The 22,670-nt window shown below is 43.8% G+C and overlaps 1 protein-coding gene across 4 annotated transcripts in view; it reads left to right on the forward strand.

Moving 5' to 3' along the window:
- The first annotated feature begins 288 nt into the window (after positions 1 to 288).
- Positions 289 to 22,670, forward strand: part of Myo1b (myosin IB) — a 187,147-nt gene continuing 164,765 nt past the window's right edge. Inside the window, exon 1 of one of the 4 annotated variants that reach the window (XM_069995684.1) lies at positions 289 to 341. The gene's annotated coding sequence lies outside the window, so the exon portion shown is untranslated. Of the gene's footprint in view, positions 342 to 14,482; positions 14,676 to 22,670 lie in introns of those variants that run through there. The other 3 variants (XM_069995686.1, XM_069995687.1, XM_069995685.1) reach the window with 3 other exon arrangements.

Consider the following 22,670-nt stretch of genomic DNA (forward strand, 5'->3'; position numbering starts at 1 on the left):
TGCCTAGGAGCAGAGCAAAAGTGGTAGATAATAACTTTGAGTCTCAGTCTCAGACAAACAACATAAAACAAAAACAAAACTTCCAAATTCATTCCATATGGTTTTTGGTCATATATGAATCGTCTTAATTTTTCTGTGTTTGTCCTTCTTTTTCTTCTCATTCTCTTCTCTTCCTTTTCTCCCTCTTTCTCTCATTCCTTGAGCTTCCCCAACAGGCTATTGACTATTTAAACCACATCCCTTTTCTGCTTTTTCATGTTTTGTTTTTGTGTTTTCAGGTAGGGCTTCACTTAGATCATGATCCTCCTACCTACAGCCTGCCCATGTAGCTGAGATGACAGGTATGTATCACACTTCCTGGCTTATTTTGTTGAGATGAAGGACTAACTTTTTCCCAGGCTGGTCTGAAATTATTATCTTACTGATCTAAGCCTGTGGAGTAGCTGAGCAACTGTGTTCAGCTTCACCTCCTTTTTTAAAAAAAATTAAATTGTTATTATGAAGGTGATGTACCAAGGTATTACAGTCACACAAATCAGGTAATGAGTTCATTTCTTTTTGGGCAATGTGATACTCCTTCCCACGCTCTCTCTCAGGCTTCACTTCCCTTTACGTGATAAATTTGACTTCAAACTATAAAAGCTATCATATATCTTGTGTTTGTCAGATACTTTGGATCCATCCTGAAGCAGCTAGTTCTATGTTTTATTTGTGTTAAAGGATTTCTCTACAATGATGTTACAATGATATTAAAAGTTCCTGCATAGGAAACAGCAATTTCCTTTGAGATGTTTCTCTTTATTACTGGCACAACATGAGATAAAGTTCTGGGACTGGTGAAGAGATTTATGGAGTGTTGCTGTCAAATGTATATGTATGTTACTTTCCTGTGGTAGAAGACCCATGACCCCTCACTTCCCTTGTGGGATTGCCTTCGGCCTAGAGTAACATGTATATTCTAATCAAGTCACAGCTAATACTGCCTAGCCCACCTCTGCATTTGTGTTCTAGGGTGACTAATTTTATTCATTCTTTTGGCCTTTGCTGTGGCTTGTCAGGGCCTGGCCTCCTGTTCATTACTCTAAGAAGTGCTTGGCTGTGAAACGAGTACTGTAAAAATGAAATGTAATTGATTCTGAGCCATTGTGATCTTTCAATCTCATGTAAGCAAGAAACAAGTAAAGTGGCCCAATAAATCCTTTTGAGCTTGAAAGCTCAGAGATTAAAAATACTTATGGATTGACTTGGGCAGAAACACTAGGGGATACAAACTTCAAACATGTGTCTTGGATCTGAAGTAGAGCACGAATAACAATCATGTAAGTGGCATCAGCCAAGTGTACCTATTTCTGCAGAAATGAGTGTTTTCTAGCATCCAAGTCTGAGTATGTGTATCAGATAGGAGATGTCAATTCAGAGGGTTTAAAATTTGAAAACTGGCTTCATTTTAATAATTGTAGCTATTTGTTCTATTTTAGCTTTTTGGAACAGGCCATTATATGAAAAAAATTATTGAGGCTTCATATAAAAAGATGTACTCTTTCAGAACGGAGTGATAGGAGCTGTGTAGGAACTATAAAGAAAAGTAATGGAAAAGCCTGCATCTCATTCATAAATATAAGAAACTACAGAGGCTGGGGAGGTGGCTCAGTGGTAGAGTTCTTGCCTTGCATGCATGAAGCCCTGGGTTCGATTCCTCAGCACCACATAAGTAGAAAAAGCTGGAAGTGGCGCTGTGGCTCAAGTGGTAGAGCACTAGCCTTGAACTGAAGAGCTGAGGGACAGCGCCCAGGCCCAGAGTTCAGGCCTCACGACTTGGGGGGGGGGGGGAGGGGAAGAAACCATCTGGGTGCCAGTGGCTCACACCTGTAATCCTAGCTACTCAGGAGGCTGAGATCTGAGAATCATAGTTCAAAGCCAGCCTGAGCAGGAAAGACCATGAGACTCTTATTTCCAATAAACCACTCAGAAAACAGGAAGTGGCCCTGTGGCTTAAGTGGTAGAGCGCTAGACTTAAGCTGAAGAGCTGAGGGACAGCGCCCAGGCCCAGAGTTCAAGCCCCACAACTGGAAAAAAAAGAAAGAAACAAAGGAGGAGGCTACAATGCTTGATAAGAAATGTATTCATTATCTTGCCCATGTAATTGTAACTTCTCTGTACAGAAAGAAAGAAAGAAAGAAAGAAAGGAAAGAAAGAAAGAAAGGAAGGAAGGAAGGAAGGAAGGAAGGAAGGAAGGAAGGAAGGAAGGAAGGAAGGAAGAAACACCCATTATGTAGAACTTACCACATTCCAGACATTATGTTAAACATAGGAATTAGGAAAATAAAAATATGATTCTTCCCTAGATTGTGTTGTTATAGTGATAGAGACTGACAATTGAATAGGAAATTTGATTGTGGTGTGATATACTGTATGATAGAAGCACAGTATATATTTGAAACAGTGAAGAAGTACTCCTTTATTGTGTTAAGGGTCAGGAGATATTTTCAGAGGAAATGTTTACCTGAGTGAAAAATATTTTCTCTTGCCCAGAGGGTAAGAGGAGTATACATGAGAATTATTCCATGAAGTTAACAGAGCACATGTAAAGGCAAGGAAAAAAGGAAGAAAAGAAGAAAGGGAGGGAGGGAGGGAAGAAGGAAGGAAGGAAGGAAGGAAGGAAGGAAGAAAGGAAGGAAGGAAGGAAGGAAGGAAAGAAAGGGAGAGAGGGAGGGAGGAAGGAAGGAAGGAAGGAAGGGAGTCCTAAAAGAATAATTTAGTGCAAAATCCCTGATGGAGCCCTGGTGGGAGATGAGCTGGAGAGGTTCACAGGTCACTTGTGTGCCAGCCCACTAGCAGGATTTTCTAAAGTCCAAGGTTTTAGCAAAAGAAGGCAGGTGTGATGGAAGGAGCAGGGATCTCTGGGACAGCTAAGAGGTAGAACTTCAGAGAGATGAATTTTAGTAGATGACTGATGGGGAATAGAATGACATTTACTTGGGCTTGGATGACTGCACTGATCATGGTGACATTCACCATGATGAGGAATAAAGGACAAGGAGTGGGACTAGGCCTGGGTGAAGAAGATTGTTTCTTTTCCCATATTGTGTCCTTGGTACCTGTGAGTTTCTGCTGTGAAGACACTGAGTTTGAGGTTGATGTATGGTATGCATTTGAATACATGGAACCTGAGCTAAGAGATAAAAAGTTGGGGGTCATCAGCAGTTGAAGCCGTGTGTATGAATGAAATAAAAAGAAGGGTTGAAAACAGAACCTAAGGGATCACTAGCCTTTGAGGTGGAAGAGACAGGAATGTTAATTAATATTGAAGAAAACAGCCAAAGCAGCAAGAGGAAAATAAGGTTGACAAACAGAAACCAATGAAGCAGGGAGGTTTGAAGAGGCAGTAAGATGTCATGTGGCAGAGGAGTTAGATGGTCCTAGAACCCAAAACGGCCTCAAAGATCTGGCAAGTGCAGGAACACTGAGAGAAGGGCATGTTTACAGTTCTAGCACTTAGGAAACAGAGGTAGAGGATAATGAGTTCCAGTTTAGGCTGAGCGACATAGTAAAACCTTGTCTCTCTCAAGGAAGGAAGGAAGGAAGGAAGGAAGGAAGGAAGGAAGGAAGGAAGGAAGGAAGGGAGGGAGGGAGGGAGGGAGGGAGGGAGGGAGGGAGGGAGGGAGGGAAGGAGGAAGGAAGGAAGGGAGGGAGGGAGGGAGGGAGGGAGGGAGGGAGGAAGGAAGGAAGGAAGGAAGGAAGGAAGGAAGGAAGAAAGGAAGGAAGGAAGGAAGGGATGGAGGGAGGGAGGGAGGGATAGAGGGAGGAAGGGAGGGAGGGAAAAAGATTTCTGAGAAGATTGGGGGAATCATTCAATGTGGTTTTAGGAGCAAAGGGTTGAGATGTGAAAGGAAATGAGAAAGAAAAGCAGACATCAAATACAAGTTTTAAACTCTTGACTGGTGGGAAGTAGAGCTTAAGATCAACTTGTTACCTCAAAATTCTGGTCAGCTAGAGAGTCCCTTCCCCCAGAGGATCACAGCTCAAATTTCCAACTACTTTTACTCATCAAGCAGACTTTTTCTAACTTTACTCAGTTATATTACATGGTAAAGACAATTTTCCCCCAAAACATATTTAAAGTGTGATATAACACATCCTTTCCCCAAATCTTTAACAGGCTCTAACGCTCATGAGTGTCACTAATATAAAGTTCACCTCAACATTCTGTGCAGTGGTTGAGAGGGACTGAGTCTTTAAGTTCCAGAGCTGATTTCAAAAGCAGAGTTAAGGACAAACTATTCAATGGAAATAAGGCAGATCTCTGGGGGTTACAATAGAAAACAGCTCAGTCAGTGGAAATTGAAGATTCCATATACATTAGCCTGAACTTCTATAATGAAAATACCATATATGGAGTGGCTTAAATAACAAGTATTTTGGATGGCTTTGGAAGCTGAGAAGTCTAAGATGAAGGTTTTGGGAGACATAGTGTCTGATAAGTGCATTTCCTAGGCTGTAGACTGATGCCTTCTCATTGTATCTTCAGATGCAATGTACAGAGTCTTTCTCTTCTTAGAAGGACACTACTCCTGATGTGAGGACTCCCGCTTCATGACCCCATCTAAAACCTAATGAGCTCCCAAAGGCTTCAGCTCTTGACACTATCACACTGGGATTAGGGTTTCAACACATGTACTTTTGAAGATACAAACAGGCTCATAATACAACATATAAGTCCCCACAAGTAGGTAATAAACCAGGTATTGCTGAGGCTCTACCAGATACATGTACCACCCTCCCTTCTCTATCTGATCTCCCTGAAATCATGACTTGATTCTCTTCTTTACATACATTAAAGCAAACCTATCCACCTAGCCCAAGGACCTTAGACAGATCATCCTCTGTAGATGGGGCTTGAACAGCCCTAATTCTGTTTTCAGCTGGTTAGAATAGCTAACCAACAGGCATAGGAGGGAAAGACTTACCCTCCTAACCACTCAAGCCTCCCACGTTCTTGTGCCCATTGCTTGTGGGCACAAGGCTTTATGAAAGAGAGGGATCTCTTCTAGAAACTGATGTAATAAAGAAATACAAGGACCTGCACTGGAAGCAGTGTTCTTCCTGAGTCCTAAGTACAACACTCATTCTGCATGAACTGATTATCAGATTTATTCTACTGGAAAAGATCATCAAGTACTGAAGGAAAGGTATTAGAAAAAATACAGGAGTAGGGGCTGGGAAGGTGGCTTAGTGGTAGAGTGCTTGCCCAGCATGAATGAAGCCATGATTGATTCCTCAGTACCACACAAACAGAAAAAGCCAGAATGGCTCAACTGGAGTGCTAGCCTTGAACAAAAGCAACTCAAGGACAGTGCCCAGGCCCTGAATTCAAGCCCCAGGATTGGCAAAAAAAAAAAAAAAAGAAAAGAAAAAGAAAAAGAAAAAAGAAAAAATACAGGAGCAATATCTATTTATTTATTTTGGGGGGGTCAGGTCATGGGGCCTGAACTCTGGGCCTGGGCGCTGTCCCCAGCTCTTCAGCTCAAGGCTAGCGCTCTACCACTTGAGCCATAGCACCACTTCCGGGTTTTTTTTCCCTGCTTATGTGGTGCTGAGGAATCGAACCCAGGGCCTCATGCATGCAAGGCAAGCGCTCTACCACTGAGTCACCTTCCCAGCCCGCAATATTTATTTTTAATAGAGCCAATTGAGAAAAGCACAACAATAAAAAATGTATAAGACATGAATTTTATCCAAGGTAAAATATAACTTTATTATTTTTCCTGATTATAAATAATATGTGATTATTATTACAAGAATTTGAATATTATGATTAGCATGAAAAATAAGTAACTACGGGTTGAAAGCTCAAAGCCCATGATGGTAGGGGGTGATGGGCAATATTTGGAAGATATCACAAGAGGTTAATGTGATATTTTACTTTATTGAGTAGGAAAATGATTTATCATCTTCATCATTACGTTTTGGATATGTGAAACGTGATATTCCAAAGTTTGAAAGCAGGAACATCAAAATAGCCTTCTAATCTCATTCAGGATTGGAACCCTGGATGGTACTATTACTCCTGGGGTCCACTGTGCACATGACTGACCTTAGATGTTTGGGACAGTGTATGAAGAGGTGGGTAGGCTGCTGAGGCCTGGAGAATCCTGCAACAGCAGCAGCAAGGCCCATGTTGCCAGGGGACCAGGAGGCTGATAGAGAGGAAAAGGCACATCAAAGTGCCAAAGACCTGAAGCTACCCTAGAGGTCACAGATACTGACAGTGATGGTCAGTCACCATTGTGTCCTTGGGACAGGATCTAGTAGACAATCAGTGCATATAATTAATCCACAAAATAGGCAGATTCTATCATTTTGGGATTAAGTCAAATGAATTGAAGATATTCAGGAAAAATATTTCATCTGTTCTACCCAAGAGTCTTTTTTTTTTTTTTTTTTTTTTTTTGTCGGCCGTGGGGCTTGAACTCTGGGCCTGGGCGCTGTCCCTCAGCTCTTCAGCTCAAGGCGAGCGCTCTACCACTTGAGCTACAGCGCCACTTCCGGTTTTCTGGTGGTTTTATTGGAGATAGGAGTCTCACAGTCTCTCCTGCCCGGGCTGGCTTTGAACCGCGATCCTCAGATCTCAGCCTCCTGAGTAGCTAGGATTACAGGCGTGAGCCACCAGCGCCCGGCCTACCCAAGAGTCTTTTACGGACTCTTTTCCCCCCATTATTATTCCCTAACAATATACTTTAACACCTATGTACACAGCATTCACAGTGTGTTCAATGTTATGCTATGACAAAGTCTGTGCCATTATCATTATTATTATTAGCAGTAGTAGTAATAGTAGTAGTAGCAGTAGTAGTCAGTTGTGGGGCTTGAACTCAGGGCCTAGGTGCTGAGCTTTTCTGCTCAAGACTAGTGATCTACCACTTAGAGCTATAACTCCACTTTTGGTTTTCTGGTGGTTCATTGGAGATAAAAGTCTCACAGAATTTCCTGCCTGGGCTGGCTTCAAACTGTAATCTTCAGATTTCAGCCTCCTGAGTAGCTAGGATTATAGGCATGAGCCACTGGTGCCGGCTTGCACCATGATTATTATTTTTTAACAAGAAATTTAAATGGTTGTACAAAGGGATTTCAATTCCACAAGTCAGATTATTATTAAAACAACATATCTTGATCAATGTTATCCCTAGTATACATCATTTATATCGCAGAACTAAACATCTATGTATTTGGGTATCCATGAGTATGTCCTAGAACCAATCTCCCATGGATACTAAGGGATGACTAGGCTTGTTGACATAGAGATACTATCATCTACTTCAATACTTTGTTCTGCCTCAGTGATGCCTGATCACAAGGCACTAGCATGAAAGAAATTTTCTCAGTACTGAGGTTAGGGTACTAGAGCAATTATACCGCCAACTAAGTGATCCAACACACCAGGAATATTTTGGCACTAAGATTAGTTTCCCCCTGCTAGGCTAAATCCTGTATAGAGACAGTTGACTTTAGCTAATAAAGATTCATGTGGCATACTCTAAAGTAATAAAATATGCTTTCCAATTGAACAAAATGGTGGGTTAAGAAACAGTCTCTGGGGATCCTGAAAAGACCCTTCAGAGAATAGCGATAAGTATGAGGAAACATCAAAGATAGCAATAATTTTTGAAGCAATTTACAGACCTAAAGTCCCTAAGGGAGGGGGAGATGTTTGAGCATATGAACTGTGTCAAAATCACGCTGGACTTAGATTCCAGATATGGGGAAAACTTGTAATATTCTCACTGCCATCACTGACATGGGGGTTGGGATGGATAGGGTTGGAGCTCAGCATAGGGGGCAGTTCCCGTCTTATAGTCATTATGACATGAGTGGATTTCTGGAGCAACAGGATATTTCAGTTCGTGTCTCCTAGGAAAGAAGGTTATGCAGCTTCTCAGTAAAGGCCATGGTTGTTTTGGGGAGTTGGATCATTTGTTAATGCTCTGGCCCAGGTGGCCTAATTCTTCCTCTGCATGAGTCAGGCAGAATTTTGGTACTTTTCTCTTTCAAGTTCTCTTCCAGCTTTATTCAAAGTTTAAGTGGCTCAGGACATGACTCTATCAGCAAACTCTGTGTTTGTTCTAATTCTTCTCTGGAAAATTCATTTCAGTTGTCGGAAGATAAATCTGAAAATCTTGACTAAGATTGTTAGCTAATTCAATTGACCTAAAATAATAATAGTGTGTAAAGTTAGTTAATTGATTCAACAATATGTATTGAGTATCTTGTGTGTCCCAAGGCTCTTGGAGACATAAAAGTGAGCCCAAGAGACAGAAATCCCACTGCTTCTCATCTTGTGCTGAGGTCAAGATTAAGAATGTTACTGAAATGGTAAGCGAGCTTGTTATTCATCATCACTTTATTGCCAATTTACATTTGGTGGATGTGGTCAGTAGTCACTAAATCTGGGCTATATGCTAGTGGGTTCTTTTTAGTGGGTTCTTTTTTTGTTGTTGTTACTATGAGTTACACTATTTTTTTGTTGTTGTTGTTGGTGGTGGTTGTGGGGCTTGAACTCAGGGGCTGGGTGCTGTCCCTGAGTTTCTTTGTTCTCAAGGCTAGTGCTCTACCACTTGACCCACAGTTCTACTTCTGGTTTTTAAATGATTAATTGTAGAGAAAAGTCTTATGGGGACTTTTCAGCCCTGGGTGGCTTTAAACCCTGATCCTCAGATCTTAGTCTCCTGAGTAGTCAGGATTACAGGCTTGAGTCACTGGCACCCAACTTACACAATCATATTTTTATCAGCATTTTTCTATTCTGACACCTCTAATGCCTACATCATGGGATTCAAGTGAATGTTCATTCAGGTTTAGGGAGTAAAGCTGGCACTGAGTATTACTTCCTGTGTTTGTCAAATTACTCTTCATTTGGGATAGACAGCCAATATCTTTTCCCTTTACCATATTTGCTTTTCCCTACAGTTCTCCTCAGATCTCAGCAACATGATGGAAAACTCCCCAGTTATCACTGGAAAAATAAAGATGATTTTTTTCAAAAGACTGGAGAAAAGTCTAGTCGTTTTTCAGATTGATTGAATGTCCCGTAGCAAGGTTTTGCCAGGATAGGACAACCTCATGCCACAGCTTGAGAGGAAATTTATTTTAAAAATAGATAATTCTTTTACTAGTTAAAAATGACAAAATGTTAAATTATAAAATGTCAAGGGGAAATTCAGGCAATTTAAATTTTCTGACTATGAGTCTATAATTTATTTGAAGCTCACAGTAATCTGAACCTAGACAAATGGATTTTGTTTAAAAAAAAAAAAAAGCAACATGCTTTAAGTTCTACTGGCTGATTTAACTCCTCAATTGCATTGCTATATTTTTATAAAAAGTAGTCATTTTGATTTTCAAATAATCTAATACTCACTAGGAACCAGATTTGTGAGCTCATTGAATGATTTTTATTACCAGAAAGCTTTAGTGATTTTATTCTGTGGGGTGGGGAGGAGAAGGTCCTCAGTCTTTTTACCCTCTAATATTCTTATCATTGACAGCTTGATGTTTGTTTTTGGTTTTTTTTGGTGCGAGTCCTGGGCTTGAACTCAGGGCCTGGACACTGCCCCTGAGTTTTTGTCACTCAAGGCAAGAACTCTACCACTTGACCCACAGCTTCATGTCAGGCTTTTTGGTGGTTTGTTCGAGATAAGAGTCTCAAGGACATTCTTGCCTCATGATCCTCAGATCTCAGCCTCCTGAGTACCTAGGTTATAGACATGAGCCAAAGGCACCTAGCCATTTACAGCTTTTTTTTGGTCGGTCGTGGGGCCTGAACTCTGGGCCTGGGCGCTGTCCCTCAGCTCTTCAGCTGTAGACTAGCACTCTATCACTTGAGCCTCTGCCCCACTTCCGGCTTTTTCTGTTTATGTGGTGCTGAGGATTCGAACCCAGAGCCTCATGCATTCAAGGCAAGCATTCTACCACTGAGCCACCTTCCTAGCCCACATTTACAGCTTTTTAAATACTTAGCTAGTCATGTTCTTACTGCTGAGTCCCTGAGGTAGATTATGCTATAGGAAGATATGTTTAAAAAATAATATCTAATCAGAATTTCAAATAATACTTTAAACATTAGGCACTTTCTGTCACAGCACTATAAATATATAAGAGGTTTTCTTTTGCATGAAACTAAAATTACACAGTGCTTACTTTATGTGGAAGACTATTCTAAACTGATATATAGTTATATCTATCCATTTTATATGTATATCTGTATGTATTTCTGTCTCTAGACCTAAATCGAAATATACAGGCATGCATACAGATATCACATATTCAGGTAAGAAGAAAGAAGCCACGAGGGACAAGGCTGAGCTCTATAGTGATTGGCTTTCCATCCAGGTTTTGTTGTTATTTACTGTGTAACTTCAGGCAAGTAAGGACATTTCCAATTCAGGTTCATCACCTCTAAAATAGGATAATAATGCTATCATTGAACAGGTGAAGGTTTCATGACTTAACAGGCCAGTGAAGCATTAGGAATAATATTCGCTAGGATCCAGTAATACCAAGATTTATTTATTTTTTTCCTGGAGTAGGTGATTGTTTGGGGGGTATGAATAAGAGTGTTCTTCTTCTTCTTCTTTTTGTAGGTTGTGGGGCTTGAACTCTGGGCCTGGGGTCTGTCCCTGCGCTCATCAGCTCAAGGTTGATTGAGCAACAGCACCACTTCCAGTTTTCTAGTGGTTTTATTGGAGATAAGAATCTCAAGGACTTTCCTGCCTGGGCTGGCTTTGAACCGAGATCCTCAGATCTCAGCCTCCTGAGTAGCTAGGATTAGAGGTGTGAGCCACTGGTGCCTGGCAAGATTGTTCTTTTTTTTTTTTTTTTTGGTCCAGTCGTGGGGCCTGAACTCTGGGCCTGGGAGCTGTCCCTCAGCTCTTCAGCTCAAGGCTAGCGCTCTACCACTTGAGCCACAGCTTTTTTCTTTTTGCTTATGTAGTGCTGAGGAATTGAACCCAGGTCCTCATGCATGCAAGGCAAGCGCTCTACCACTGAGCCACCTTCCCAGCCCTAAGATTGTTCTTATTGCTTGTTATTTTCAAACTGATTGGCTGGTCTCCCCTACCAGTCTCCTAACTAGCTTGAGAGGTCAAACATTTACAAGAACCTGAGTGGAATGATTCCATAGCTGGGAAAAATTAATAGGGACTGAGATGCAGCATCAGGATGTTACCATGGTGAAAAACAGCAGGCACCAATTCAGGATGACGTCAGGAACAGGTGAGCACCCAGGTTATTCCTCCAGGGTAAGTAGGTGAAAAGTAAGCATTTAGTGCTTACAGGAGGAAGAAAATGTGACAAAAACAGTAGTTTAGGGCTAGATGTAAAATACCTGAGGGGAGAGGATGCCTTTTGGCCCAAATTGCAAAATCAGCTACCCACAGGAGACCATGCAGAATTAGCTAGATAGCTCACCCCTGTACTTGCTAACACTCAAGTGAGGTGGTAGCAAGTCATATTACTTTGTTGTGTATTGTTGTTGGTTTTTTCCCCATTGTTGAACTCTTTAAGCAAATTTTACAAGGGATTTAAGTAAAAACAACCAAGTAAAAATAATCCTGCATGCTTAGTTGTTAATTTTCCTCTGGCACTACTTTTATTTCTATTCTTTTTCATGAGGATGGCAGGATTTCAAGTGTTTCAGTTTAAGTCATTGTGTGTTTTATTGAAGTAAAGCAAACTTCTTATATTTTTTTGCTCTTGTAATTTGATAATTTATGTTTTTCACTGTAAACCTTTAATAATAGCCTTTCTGCTTTTTCATAAATTCAATTTCCTCCAAAAAGACTGAGAAGGTAAAAAAAATGGCTTTGTAGTTGATGGATTTATCTACCTTTCACAATCATTAGAACAGCTTTAATCTTCTATTTGTAAAGTCAAAAGCTGTTGATTGACTTTTGAAAAGAGCAGCCAAGAAGGCAGAGGTATTTTAAAACCTCATGGTATGTATTCAGTACTTGAGATTTGAAATTTATGAACACTAGGTTAATGATAGAGAATCATAACTCTGCTCTAGAAACTTTTTTTTCTTAGTTAATATCCAGGGTATATTGGAATATGTTTGCCAGTTTTTTTTTTTTAAATAACTGAACAACATAGAGAAAGCCTCAATTTGCCAGAAGCAGAACTATGGTTCCTCATCTCTTTTTCTTCCTCTTCCCTTCTTCCTCCCTCCTCCTCCCTTCTCTTCTTCTTCTTCTTCTTCCTCCTCCTCCTCCTCTTATTTCTTCTTCTGTCCTGGGGCTTGAACTCAGGGCCTAGGCACTGTCCCTGAGCTTCTTTTGCTCAAGGCTAACATTTTACCACTTGAGCCACAGTGCCACTTCCAGGTTTTTCTGTTTATGTGGTACTGAGAAATCAAACCCAGGGCTTCATGAATTCAAGGCAAGCACTCTACCACTGAGCCACATTCTTAGCCTCCTCATTCCTTCTTTCAGGTCAGATCCCCAAACCTTCTTAGGATACTACTCTTTAACAGTCCTGTGGAACACATGCTTGTCTCAAACCTATTCTTTACTGAAAACCTGGCCACCTTCCAGGATCAAAAGGTTATAGAATTCTTCCATTCTTCCAAATGCTTGTTTACATTTTGTATTTGGGAACCCAACATCTGCATTTTGGCTATTTTTGAAAAGCTAGACTGGCCAGCAGAGGTCAGAGACATGGTTCCTGCCAAGCTGCTTGCTATAAGCAGACCCTGTGGAAATGAAATTATCACAGGGGCAAAGTGGATATGTGGGTCTAAAGCATGCTGGCAGATCACACAGGGCTGTCAGCTGTCTGTCATGAAAGCTAGGAGCTCCAGGTCTTCCTTCTACTAGGTTGTCAAGGCCTGAGCACCATAGCTTGTAGCATTGATACTGGCTTTGATATGTCTGGCATCGGTACAGGCTTCTTAACTGCCACCATCTGCCTGAACAGCCACAACAGGGCTCCAAGGGAAACTGCCCCAAGATGCATCTTTCATGACCCAGATGCTCCCAAGAGTTTGGGAACCTCATCTCAATGGCATTCTCTTAGCCTGTACTCAGGAGGAGAGCAATGATACACCTCTCCTCAGTGACAGGCTCAGCACTGGCTCGGTGGACATGTTTTCAAAATGCCATACCCACTTATTAGTAACAAGACCCCTCTGTTGTTTTTCTGGGTCTGTAGAACAGAATGCAGTAACTTACCTTGCAGGCCCTTATCGTGAAGCTTAAATAAAAGTGGTCCCTGGTACCCAAAAATGGGTCGGCATAGCGCCTTCTCAGGCTGGACTGCAGGTCTGCAGGGAGGTTGGTGGAGGCCCCAGTGAGGTGATGGGGTCTTTCGGAGGCAGGTGCATCACCAAGCATGGTCTCCCCGTCCCCCCTTTCCAAACTCTGTTGGTGGCATTTGACAAACCCCAGGGCCTACAGTTCTGAGGTTCGTGGGAACAGAGTTTCTATATATGGTCTGAATTCTTTTGGTTCATCTCATTTTAGCGACAGCTTCCAGATATAGGTCAGTGCATTTAAACCCGGCCCCATTTATGGCCATTTATTTCATTATAGGATAAAGTAGTTAGGCTCGTGAGTAATAATTACGGTGTGTCTAGGGCGCTTTTTAACACCTCAGCCAAGTAATCCTCACCTCGCCCAGTGAGTAAGTTTGGATGAGCAACCTTCCCTCCTTTAGGATGAGGAAACCAGGCCTGGGTCAAGGGGCTGGTTCTCACACCTTCTAGACTGTGGCAAGAGGGCAGCTGGGGTAAGGCGCTGGGTCCTGATTCTCTGGGCCCGGCACTGGGGGCTGTGTGATGGTAGACCCCGGCACTGATCATGAGCCACACCCGCGAATGCGCGGTCTAACACAGCACCGCCCCATACGTAGGGGCAGATGGTCTTCCTCCAGCTACCATTTCTCTACAACCCAGTGGTGTGGCCAAGGGCAGTCAGGTGAACTAGGCGAATAGACACTTAAAGGTCTGGAGAATGGACGCGCCCGGTGTCACTCAGCCTGCTTTCGGCATCCGCACTGTTTTTTTAATTGAGGGGAAGGGACAATATTGGGGATCTTCTCCACTCTTCGCGGGTGTGCGCTGCCCCTTCTCCACCCCGGGGCTGGCTTCCAGCTGGCCCACGCCGGAGAAGCGGGGACCCCCCCCCCCCAGTACCGAGGCCCGGGTCGGCCTCCTCTTCCCCCCACGCCGCCCCCGGTCTTCCTCTCGGTCCCTCGGCGGGTGCCGTCGGGGCGCTCACCGGGGGGCGCTGTGCGGCCGGCGGAGGTGAGGCTGGGCTCGGCTCGCTCGGGGGGCGGCGGCTCCGGGTGCCGCGTGCGCCGAGGGGCGAATCCCGGGCTGCGAGGTCGCCGCCCCCGCTCCTCGGCCGGCCCTCCGCCCCCGGGAGAGGGGCGTGGCCGGCGCCGCCCGCAGCAGCCCCAGCTCGCGGCGCCCGGCGTGCTCGGAGCCTCGGCGGGGCGCGGAGGTGCTGCGGGAACCCGGGGCGCGCAGACGAGCGCAGCGACGCGAGATCGCCTGGGCCACACGCCGCCGCCGCCGCCGCCGCGTGAAGCTCCCGCCACCCCCGGCCGGACCCGCGTCCCCGAAGCCGCTTTCTGGACGTCGTGGAGGTGGAGTGGCGCCCGGGGAGCCAGCGCCGGGCGAGGTAGCGCGCGCTCCCCTCGGTCCCCTTCCCGCTCGGTCCGCGCCGCGCCTTTGTGCCGCGGGGCCCTGGCCCTGCCGCGGCCCGCGAGCACCGGCGGGGTGGCGGGTCCTGCGGTTCCCCTCGGGGGACGGCAGCCCGCGCGCGCCGGAGGTCGTGAAGGGCGAGCGCCACGCTGCAGTGGCTCGGGGCGCGCGGGAGGGAACGGAAGGATTTGGAAACTTAAGTTGCTCTTACTTTGCCCGGTTCCCCTCGTACCTACGGGCTCAGTGGAACCCGATTTTCCTTCTGCCCCCATCCCTCCCCTCCTCCATCCTCCTGGCCTCCAGCTGTTTCCCGGTTCCTGGTTCTGTGGAGGGACACCGGGACGCTTCCTCTGGGAAGCAGAGCGGAGGGAGAACAATGGGGCGTCCCGGGTCGTGGGGTTCAGGTGCGGCGTGCTCCGGCGGCGGCAGAGGGGGAGAGGGCCTAGGACCCGGTGGGGTTCCCCGCGCGTGCAGCTGCGCTCAGCTCCTTTGTTCTTCCACGGCGGAGGGGCTGCCCTGGGTCTCGTTTCCTGCCCGGGATGGGATTGATTCCCAGCCCCAGGAGAGGGAAGGGGAAGGGGGCGGGGCTGGAATGGAAAGCAGATTGGGAACGGGAGCCCTGGAGGGTGCTGGGGCCGGGAAGAGAGTCGGAGAGGGTGGTTGATGAGAGTTCGTTGGAGAGTTAATTACAAACACACAGCGTCTTGTCCCAGGGCCCTGTGGGTTTTTCTGGAGCTTATTTGTTGTGCTTTGTTCGAGTTGCGGCGGCCGGGTATTTGCTGTTGCAACAAGTTGTGTCTCCCCCGAGTTCTAGGTACTTGTGGTGTTAACTTTGTTAAATACGATGAAAGTTTCTTTCTTTCTTTTTTTTTTTTAACAAAAGAGTTTTCAACATTTTGTGTGTTTGTGCCCTGAGTCCCTGTGTGTGTGAGACTCGTGGATACTGATTTGGATAGGTAGGAGACAAAAAAAATGTTCACCGTTGTAATTCTGTGTGATATAAGCAGTTTCCAAGAATGTTTGGGCCTAGGAATCACGTGAGAATGAGACATTGCTAAATAAATGGACCAGACGATGGAACACTTGAGTTGAAAAACCCCTTTGCAATCAGGTCTCAGAGAAGGACCCCCCCCCTTTTTTTTTTTGAGCTGGGTGCTCTGGCTTCCAAGCGTTCTGCTGCACTTTGACTGTGAACAGTTTGGAAGAAGAAAGCGAACATTACATTGTGGTGAATGGGATTTGTATTCTAGAGGGAGGTAGAATTAAATGTGATCTGGCAGGCATTTGTTAAGTGACCCATTCGTAGATTGGAATCAGGGATCCGAAAGGATTGACTGACTTGGGGAGGGGGCAGGGAGTGAGTGAATGGTGCCTGGATTGAATGGGGTTTTCCAAGCTAAAGTGTTTCCAGGCATTCATGATGGTGCCTATGGGGACAGTTGGTGGAAGGATCCCAAAGTCTGGTTGAGGGTTAGAATTACGGTGGTGATAAGTTAGGAGACAGGCTGTGGTAGAAGTCTGGCTGCCCGGGACCCAGGACTGCTCTTTGACAAGCCAGGGGCTACCATGAAACCACCACTTTTGGCTATTGGCTTTCAGAGGAACCACGTTTGAAAGCCTTTTAACCTTACAAGGCGAATTGGGAGCTTATGCTGGGGGAAAACTGTTTCCTGCCCACTAAATGGTAATGGAAAAGAGCTGCACAACTATTGCTGAGTGATTGTCTTTTTCGTGGGGGATGTGGTCAGACTCTCGGGCCTGACTGACAAGCAGTAGGACTTGTCCTCAGCAGCCATGGTGATGTGAAGATGAAGTGGGCCTGTGTCCAGCCTTAGGCTGTTTGTCGTTAGAACTGACATACTGCCTGGCAAAACACTGTGCCACCGACAGCTGACAGAGGGACTTTTGTGATTGTCTGACCACTGAGGACTTTTCCTTTATGTTGTGAAAAAACATAACCCAGTTGAGTTTCTCCCAAGTCTGTACAGGAACAAAATGTGAGGTGTTTCTAGCTCCTGGAGACCGGGATGGGGGAGTCCTTAAAGAGCAGGCTGCTAGTCTCTGGTGGTACCATTGGGGACCTGATTATGTGTTAAGTCTGGCAAGAGGCCTTGCCTCTGCCAGGCCCCCTTCTGGGATGAATCATTACTTTGTGGAGTGTGGAGTGGGAGACTGACTTTCCTGGTGCCTGCACAGTTATGCAAAACAGAGGGATGATCTGACCTCACTGGGGAAAGAGTGAGGTGGGGTGTGGCCTTTGGCTCCGTAGAGATCCTGAGAGTTACCTGCTTGAAGTCCATGCACTTTTATCCTTGTCCTTTAGGGCGGGAGCTTCCCTTCCACCTCTGTGCCACTCTTTTTAATAACTGGACATTTGGATCTTAATTAGATGGGCAAACTAATAATTACAGTTACCATTCAGTAAGTGTTTATTAGCTTCGAAGAGTCTTGTGCCCAGCATTCTCTTAAGACTCCAAGAATTTGATGAGGTATTGTCTTCATTTCATCGTTGAAACAGGCCCCTAGGAGTTAAGTAAGGTTCCCCTCATGCTGTAGCTGTTTTGGTAACTCCTCAGTGTAGTGGAGGGGAGAAATGAACTTTTGATTCCAAAGCCCATACTGTTTCTCTTTAGGTATACACAATGTAAATTGTAAATCTTTGTTGTTTGTTTTTGCTGTGACTTTCTGTTTTGATAGGTAGGTAGGTCTTCTACCACTTGAGCCATGCCCCTAATCCTTTTTGCTGGATATTTTGAATAAAATCTTGGGTTTCTACCCAAGCCTGACCCACCCAAGTTTTTCATGTAGTTAGAATAACAGGCTCTTGCCACCTACTTAGCTTTTTTGTTGAGATGAGTTCCTGAAAAGTTTTTGCCCAAAGATGGCTCAAACTATCTTCCTCCCAGTCTTCTGCCTTATAGGTAACTGTGATTACAAGTTTGAACCACTACACTTAGCCTGTTTATATCTTCTAACACTAGAACAATAATTTGGTTATCTAGTTGGCTCTTGGAAGATTACATCGCTTTTATATGTATTGTAATTGATCCTTCCAAAATGCACTGTGCAAGAGGTTTGGAAGACTATATTAGTGACATCATCACTCTCTCTTAAAGACTGTGTTGTGCCAAAGCTATAGGTTACAGTTTGTATGAATAACCTTTTTCAGTTTGTTTTTGAGACAAGTTCTCATTATAAAGCTTAGGTTGAGCTCCAACTTGCCATCTTCTTTGCTTTTTTTCTTCTGAGTTCTGGGATTACAAACATGTGCCGCCATACTCAGCCTGAGTAAATTTGAAAGTGAATGAAACTTCATTATTAAAATGGTAGCGTGCCAACTTTAAAAAATAAATTCTTTACCCCCCCCCCCCCCAAACATGTAAACATGGGAGAATGGAAGTTCACCTTATATATTGTACTCAGGCATTTTGTATTTCCTGAAACTTACCTTCACCCAGTTTATCTGAAGCCTGTAACAGAGCACTGCACCTTGCTTCTCAGCCCCAATCCAGTGCTAAGTGTGTCTGAAGAAGAGAACGAAGGAGGGAGGGTGTGATCTAAGAAGGATGTGGGGCATCAGAATGGGAAACTGCAGCTGCAGGACTGGGGCAGGCTGAGTCCTTTCCCAGCACACACTTGCTTTTTGTCCTGGTAGAAGATGCTCTTCCACAGGGAAGTGTCAGGCCTTTTTTTTTTTTTTTCTTTCTTTCTTGCAGTGTCCTTTCAGATCGTTGCATTTCTCAGTTCTGTGGGAACGTACTCTGTGCATAGCCCTTCCCTATAGGGAGATGAACTAGTTTAGGCCACATAAGTAAAAGGGAATAGAGGAGACCTACATCTTTCCTTTTCTTTTTTTGGTCATGGAACTTGAACTCAAGACCTGAGTACTTTTCCAGAGCTTTTTTATTCAAGGGTAGCACTCCACTACTTTGAGCCATATCTCTACTTCCAGTTTTCTGGTGGTTAATTGAAGATCAAAGGCTTATGAACTTTCTTGCCGAAGCAGGCTTTGAACTGAGATTCTCAGTGTCAGCCTCCTGAACAGCTGGATTACAGGCGTGAGCTTGATCCCAAGTGTGGGGCAGAATGGAATTTCCCATTGTCAGCTTACAATTGGTGTTGTGAATTGTTTATGAATTTTTCCCAGTGTTCAGTGGGTGAGTGGATAAGTCAATATAGGTGCCTTTCTTTCTTATTTCTTGGCGTTTTCCCTTTGCCTGTTTAATTAAGTTAGGACACAGTTTGGGGTCCTAGAGGTTGATGCACAGGTAGCGGGGACTGTGGTCCTCTACTATGGTATTTGGGGTTCAGTTCTGGAGTGTAGGCAGATGTGCTGCAGTCTGCTGGATTTTCACAGAAGATCACCTTCCAGCTCCAGATGAGAAGCAACAAGAGGGAAGAAAAAGGCATTGAATAGCTAGTGTCTCCTTTCAGCCTGGCGTTGGGAACTTTAGTTCTTCATGTGTTCATGTTTATTGTGCATGAGGCGTCTTTCGAAAGCTGTAGCCAGCCAGCTGTGAGAACATTCCACCACTAGAGCCACATCCCTCAATCTTTTTTGCAGTGTTTTTCAGATAAGGTCTCTTGTGTTTTCGAGACTGAGTCCTCCTATCTCTGCCTCCTAGCATTGCTGGATTATAAACATTCATTGCCACACCCAGCTTGTTTGTTGAGATTGGGTCTTGCTAACTTTTTGTTGTGATATTCTTGAATCATGATTCTACTATCTCTCTCTCTCTCTCTCTCTCTCTCTCTCTCTCTCTTTCTGGCTTATGGGTGTGAACACTTTCCTTATCACTAAGTTAGGTTTTAGGAGTTTGAGGGAGCACCCACCTGGCTTGTTTCCCTTGTTTGTCTTTAGTTTGGGAATGGGTTGAATGCTTCTCATTTTCTCCTCTTCTAGATCTTGTGCTTGATTCTCTAGTCTTGTCCTTCTCCTCAGAACACTTGTGGAAACAGGATTCAGTTACCCTGTAGGCCAGAAATGAAGAACAGGACCCTGTCCTGTGATCCTTATAACCCTGCCCTCTTCCTTGACTTTTTGTATCACTGGGAATTGTTCCTTGTCAGCAGTTGCCTTGGGCACCATTATTAATGGCAGCTTCTAGGCTACTGTGTGATAAAAGCAGTTTGCTGCCCCATTGCAGAGCTGAGGTTAAAGGAAACTAGTACAAGGACGAGAGCTAGTTGGAAATTTACAATCTTCCATGTAGGCAGTGTTCAAAGTTGAAATCTACAGAAGAGAGAAAGTTGACATTTTTTTTTTTCTTATCAGATAAACTACAGCACCAAGCGTCTTTAAAAAAAAAAAAAAATCCTACCTGTAGCTCACGCCTGTAATCCTAGTTACTCAGGAGGAGGCTGAGATCTGAGGATTGCAGTTCAAAGCTAGCTTGGGCACGAAAGTCTGTGAGACTCTTATCTCCAATAAACCACTCAGAAAACTCAGAAGTGGCCTTGTGGCTCAAGTGGTAGAGCACTAGCTTTGAGGTGAAGAGCTGAGGGATAGCACCCAGGCCCCACGAACAAAACAAACAAACAAACAAAATCCCACCTAACTAACTTACCAAACAAAAACTGAGTGGGTATGTCCTTTTGTGATAGCCCAGAAAAACATAAGAAGAAATCAAGTCTCTGCTTTCTAGGGACTTCTAGTCCAATGAATGTGAACTCAGCATGCTCTAAGATGTACAGATGGCTTCATTTTGCTGTTTCTCTGAAAATGTGATTTAATAAAAAAAAGTTTTTAAACTTGTTTAAAAAAAGAATTTTTTGGGGGTGGTTGACTTTGAAGTGTGTATGTTGTACACATGATTACAAATACATACATCTCCATTGACCTGTATAATTAATACATGTTAATACATGGGGTTACTCATATGAAGCTGGTGTGACTGTGACCCTGGGTTTGATTCTTAACACTAGGGCAATCGACCCAGGCTCTGGTAGGTAGCCCTGGCTGGCCTTGAGCTTTTGTTCTTTTTACCTCAGCCTCCTGACTGCTAGAATTTCAGACCTGGGCCACCATGCCCAGTATGATGTTTTAGTGATTTAATTTTCACATTGCCACTTGAGTCACAGGTCCTCTTGCAGGCTTTTGGTGGCTAATTGGGGATAAGAGGCTCAAGGACTCTCCTGCCCAGGCTTGCTTTGAATGTGATCCTCTGATATTAGCCTCCTGAGTATATAGGATGACAGGTGTGTATCATCAGTACCCGTCGCCAGATCACTGGGTTCATGAAAGCATTTTCTAACACTGCAACCAAAAATAATAAAAATCCACTCCCATCTCATGTTCCCAAAGAATCTTGATTGCAAGATTCCCACTGGCCCTCTAGGTTTCAGTGTACAGCTTCTTTGCCCTCCCTCCATGCTGCTTGCTTTCATAGTCTATGTTATTAGACCCTGCAGTGCTGTTTACAATGTTCCATTGCACACACACACTTGGTTCCTATCTGATCAGCTTTTCCCTTGCAAGTAACTCAAAAGGATTGCCCCTGTTTGTTATTTGGTCTTTGGGATTAGCACCATTGCCATAAACATTGGACTAACTTGCATGGCTAGTGAGTTTTGCATTCTTCATTCAAGCTACTTCTAGTTGTAATGGGCTGACTGCATTTTTTTACTTAATCTTGATCTGATGGGCCCTATTGGAAAAGTCCTCACTTGCTTGAAATCTTACAGAGTTGATATTCATAAAAGTATGTGACCTGCCTTACTGAGTCAGACTCAGGGCTTATTTGATTTGGTATTTGGTGGCATTTTTGGTGGCATTAAGGGAGGAAAGTGGAATGAGCTCTTCGATGCCAGCTTTATAAGGGTTCAGGGATGTCTCTTGAATGGCCTTAGTTCCATAAAGAGATAATTCATCATTGCATAATCCCTTGCAAAACCTTTCATGCATATGAGTAAATTCATCTTGAATTATTTATTTTTGTCCTATAATCTGTGTATTTTACACTTCTTTAAAGATAGAACTTGATTAGGTTAGTATTTTGGTTTCAGGGCTCCACATTTTTGAAGGCTGGAATGTTACTGTTGAATGAGGCCTTCCTGTAACTCCTTGGTTGTCTTTGCCACATGCCCAGGCTCATAGTTATTATCAGATCCAGGAACTTGACCCTATGTCTTTTAACTTCTTTCTAGGGAAACACCTCACTGATTCCCAGATCTGTATAAACGCAAGTACCTATTACCTAGCAATTGTTTCCCTGTTGATGTCACTGTTTTTTTTTTTGCTAATAGCATCTCTATCATAATTTGGATTACAGGAGCCTTCTGTATTTTTGTAACCCTTACATCTATCCTACTCACTTGTGTTTGGTTTTGTTCTCTTTTCCATTGAAATCCTTGATTGCTACTCTGATCCAGACCATTAAAGGGCTGGGTGACTAGAATGAATGTTTAGCCAAAGTGGGTTATTCCATGAAAAGTTAGAACTAAGCTAAAACCTATAAAGTTATGTAAAAAAGGGTTCCTGGCCAAGTACATATTAAAGTTCCTTGCCAGATGACAGTTTTTATTTGTAGCTGTGTGCTGTGAATTTCCAAGAAGGAGATAAAGTATATTGTGAATGAATTGTACGCTTTTGATTGGTGTTTCTGGAATTGAAAGGGACTGATTTCTTATTTGTTCATAAAGAATTCTTTTTGCAGTACTGAGAGTTGAACTCCTTGCTCATCCACTGCTACTAGAGTCACTCTGCCAATTTGCTTTTTAAGATAGAAACTTACGTTAACCTTGTTAAGTCTGGCCTCCAGTAGTATCTTCCAATGTCTGCCTCCCAAGTAGCTGGGATTATATAGGTCTTGCTTCATCATACCCAGGAATAAATAGTTGAGTTTGTTTGTTTCTTTTTTTAGATACTGGATTTGAACTGTGCACCATTCTCTTGCTAGTCAGGTGCTCTTACCTATAAGTCCTGCCTTTAAGCCTGTTTTCTGCTGGTTATTGACTTATTTATTTTTGCCAG

This window comes from Dipodomys merriami, unplaced genomic scaffold, assembly GCF_024711535.1.
Source record: "Dipodomys merriami isolate MVZ:Mamm:240054 unplaced genomic scaffold, mDipMer1.0.p SCAF_49, whole genome shotgun sequence".
Lineage (NCBI taxonomy): Eukaryota > Metazoa > Chordata > Mammalia > Rodentia > Heteromyidae > Dipodomys > Dipodomys merriami.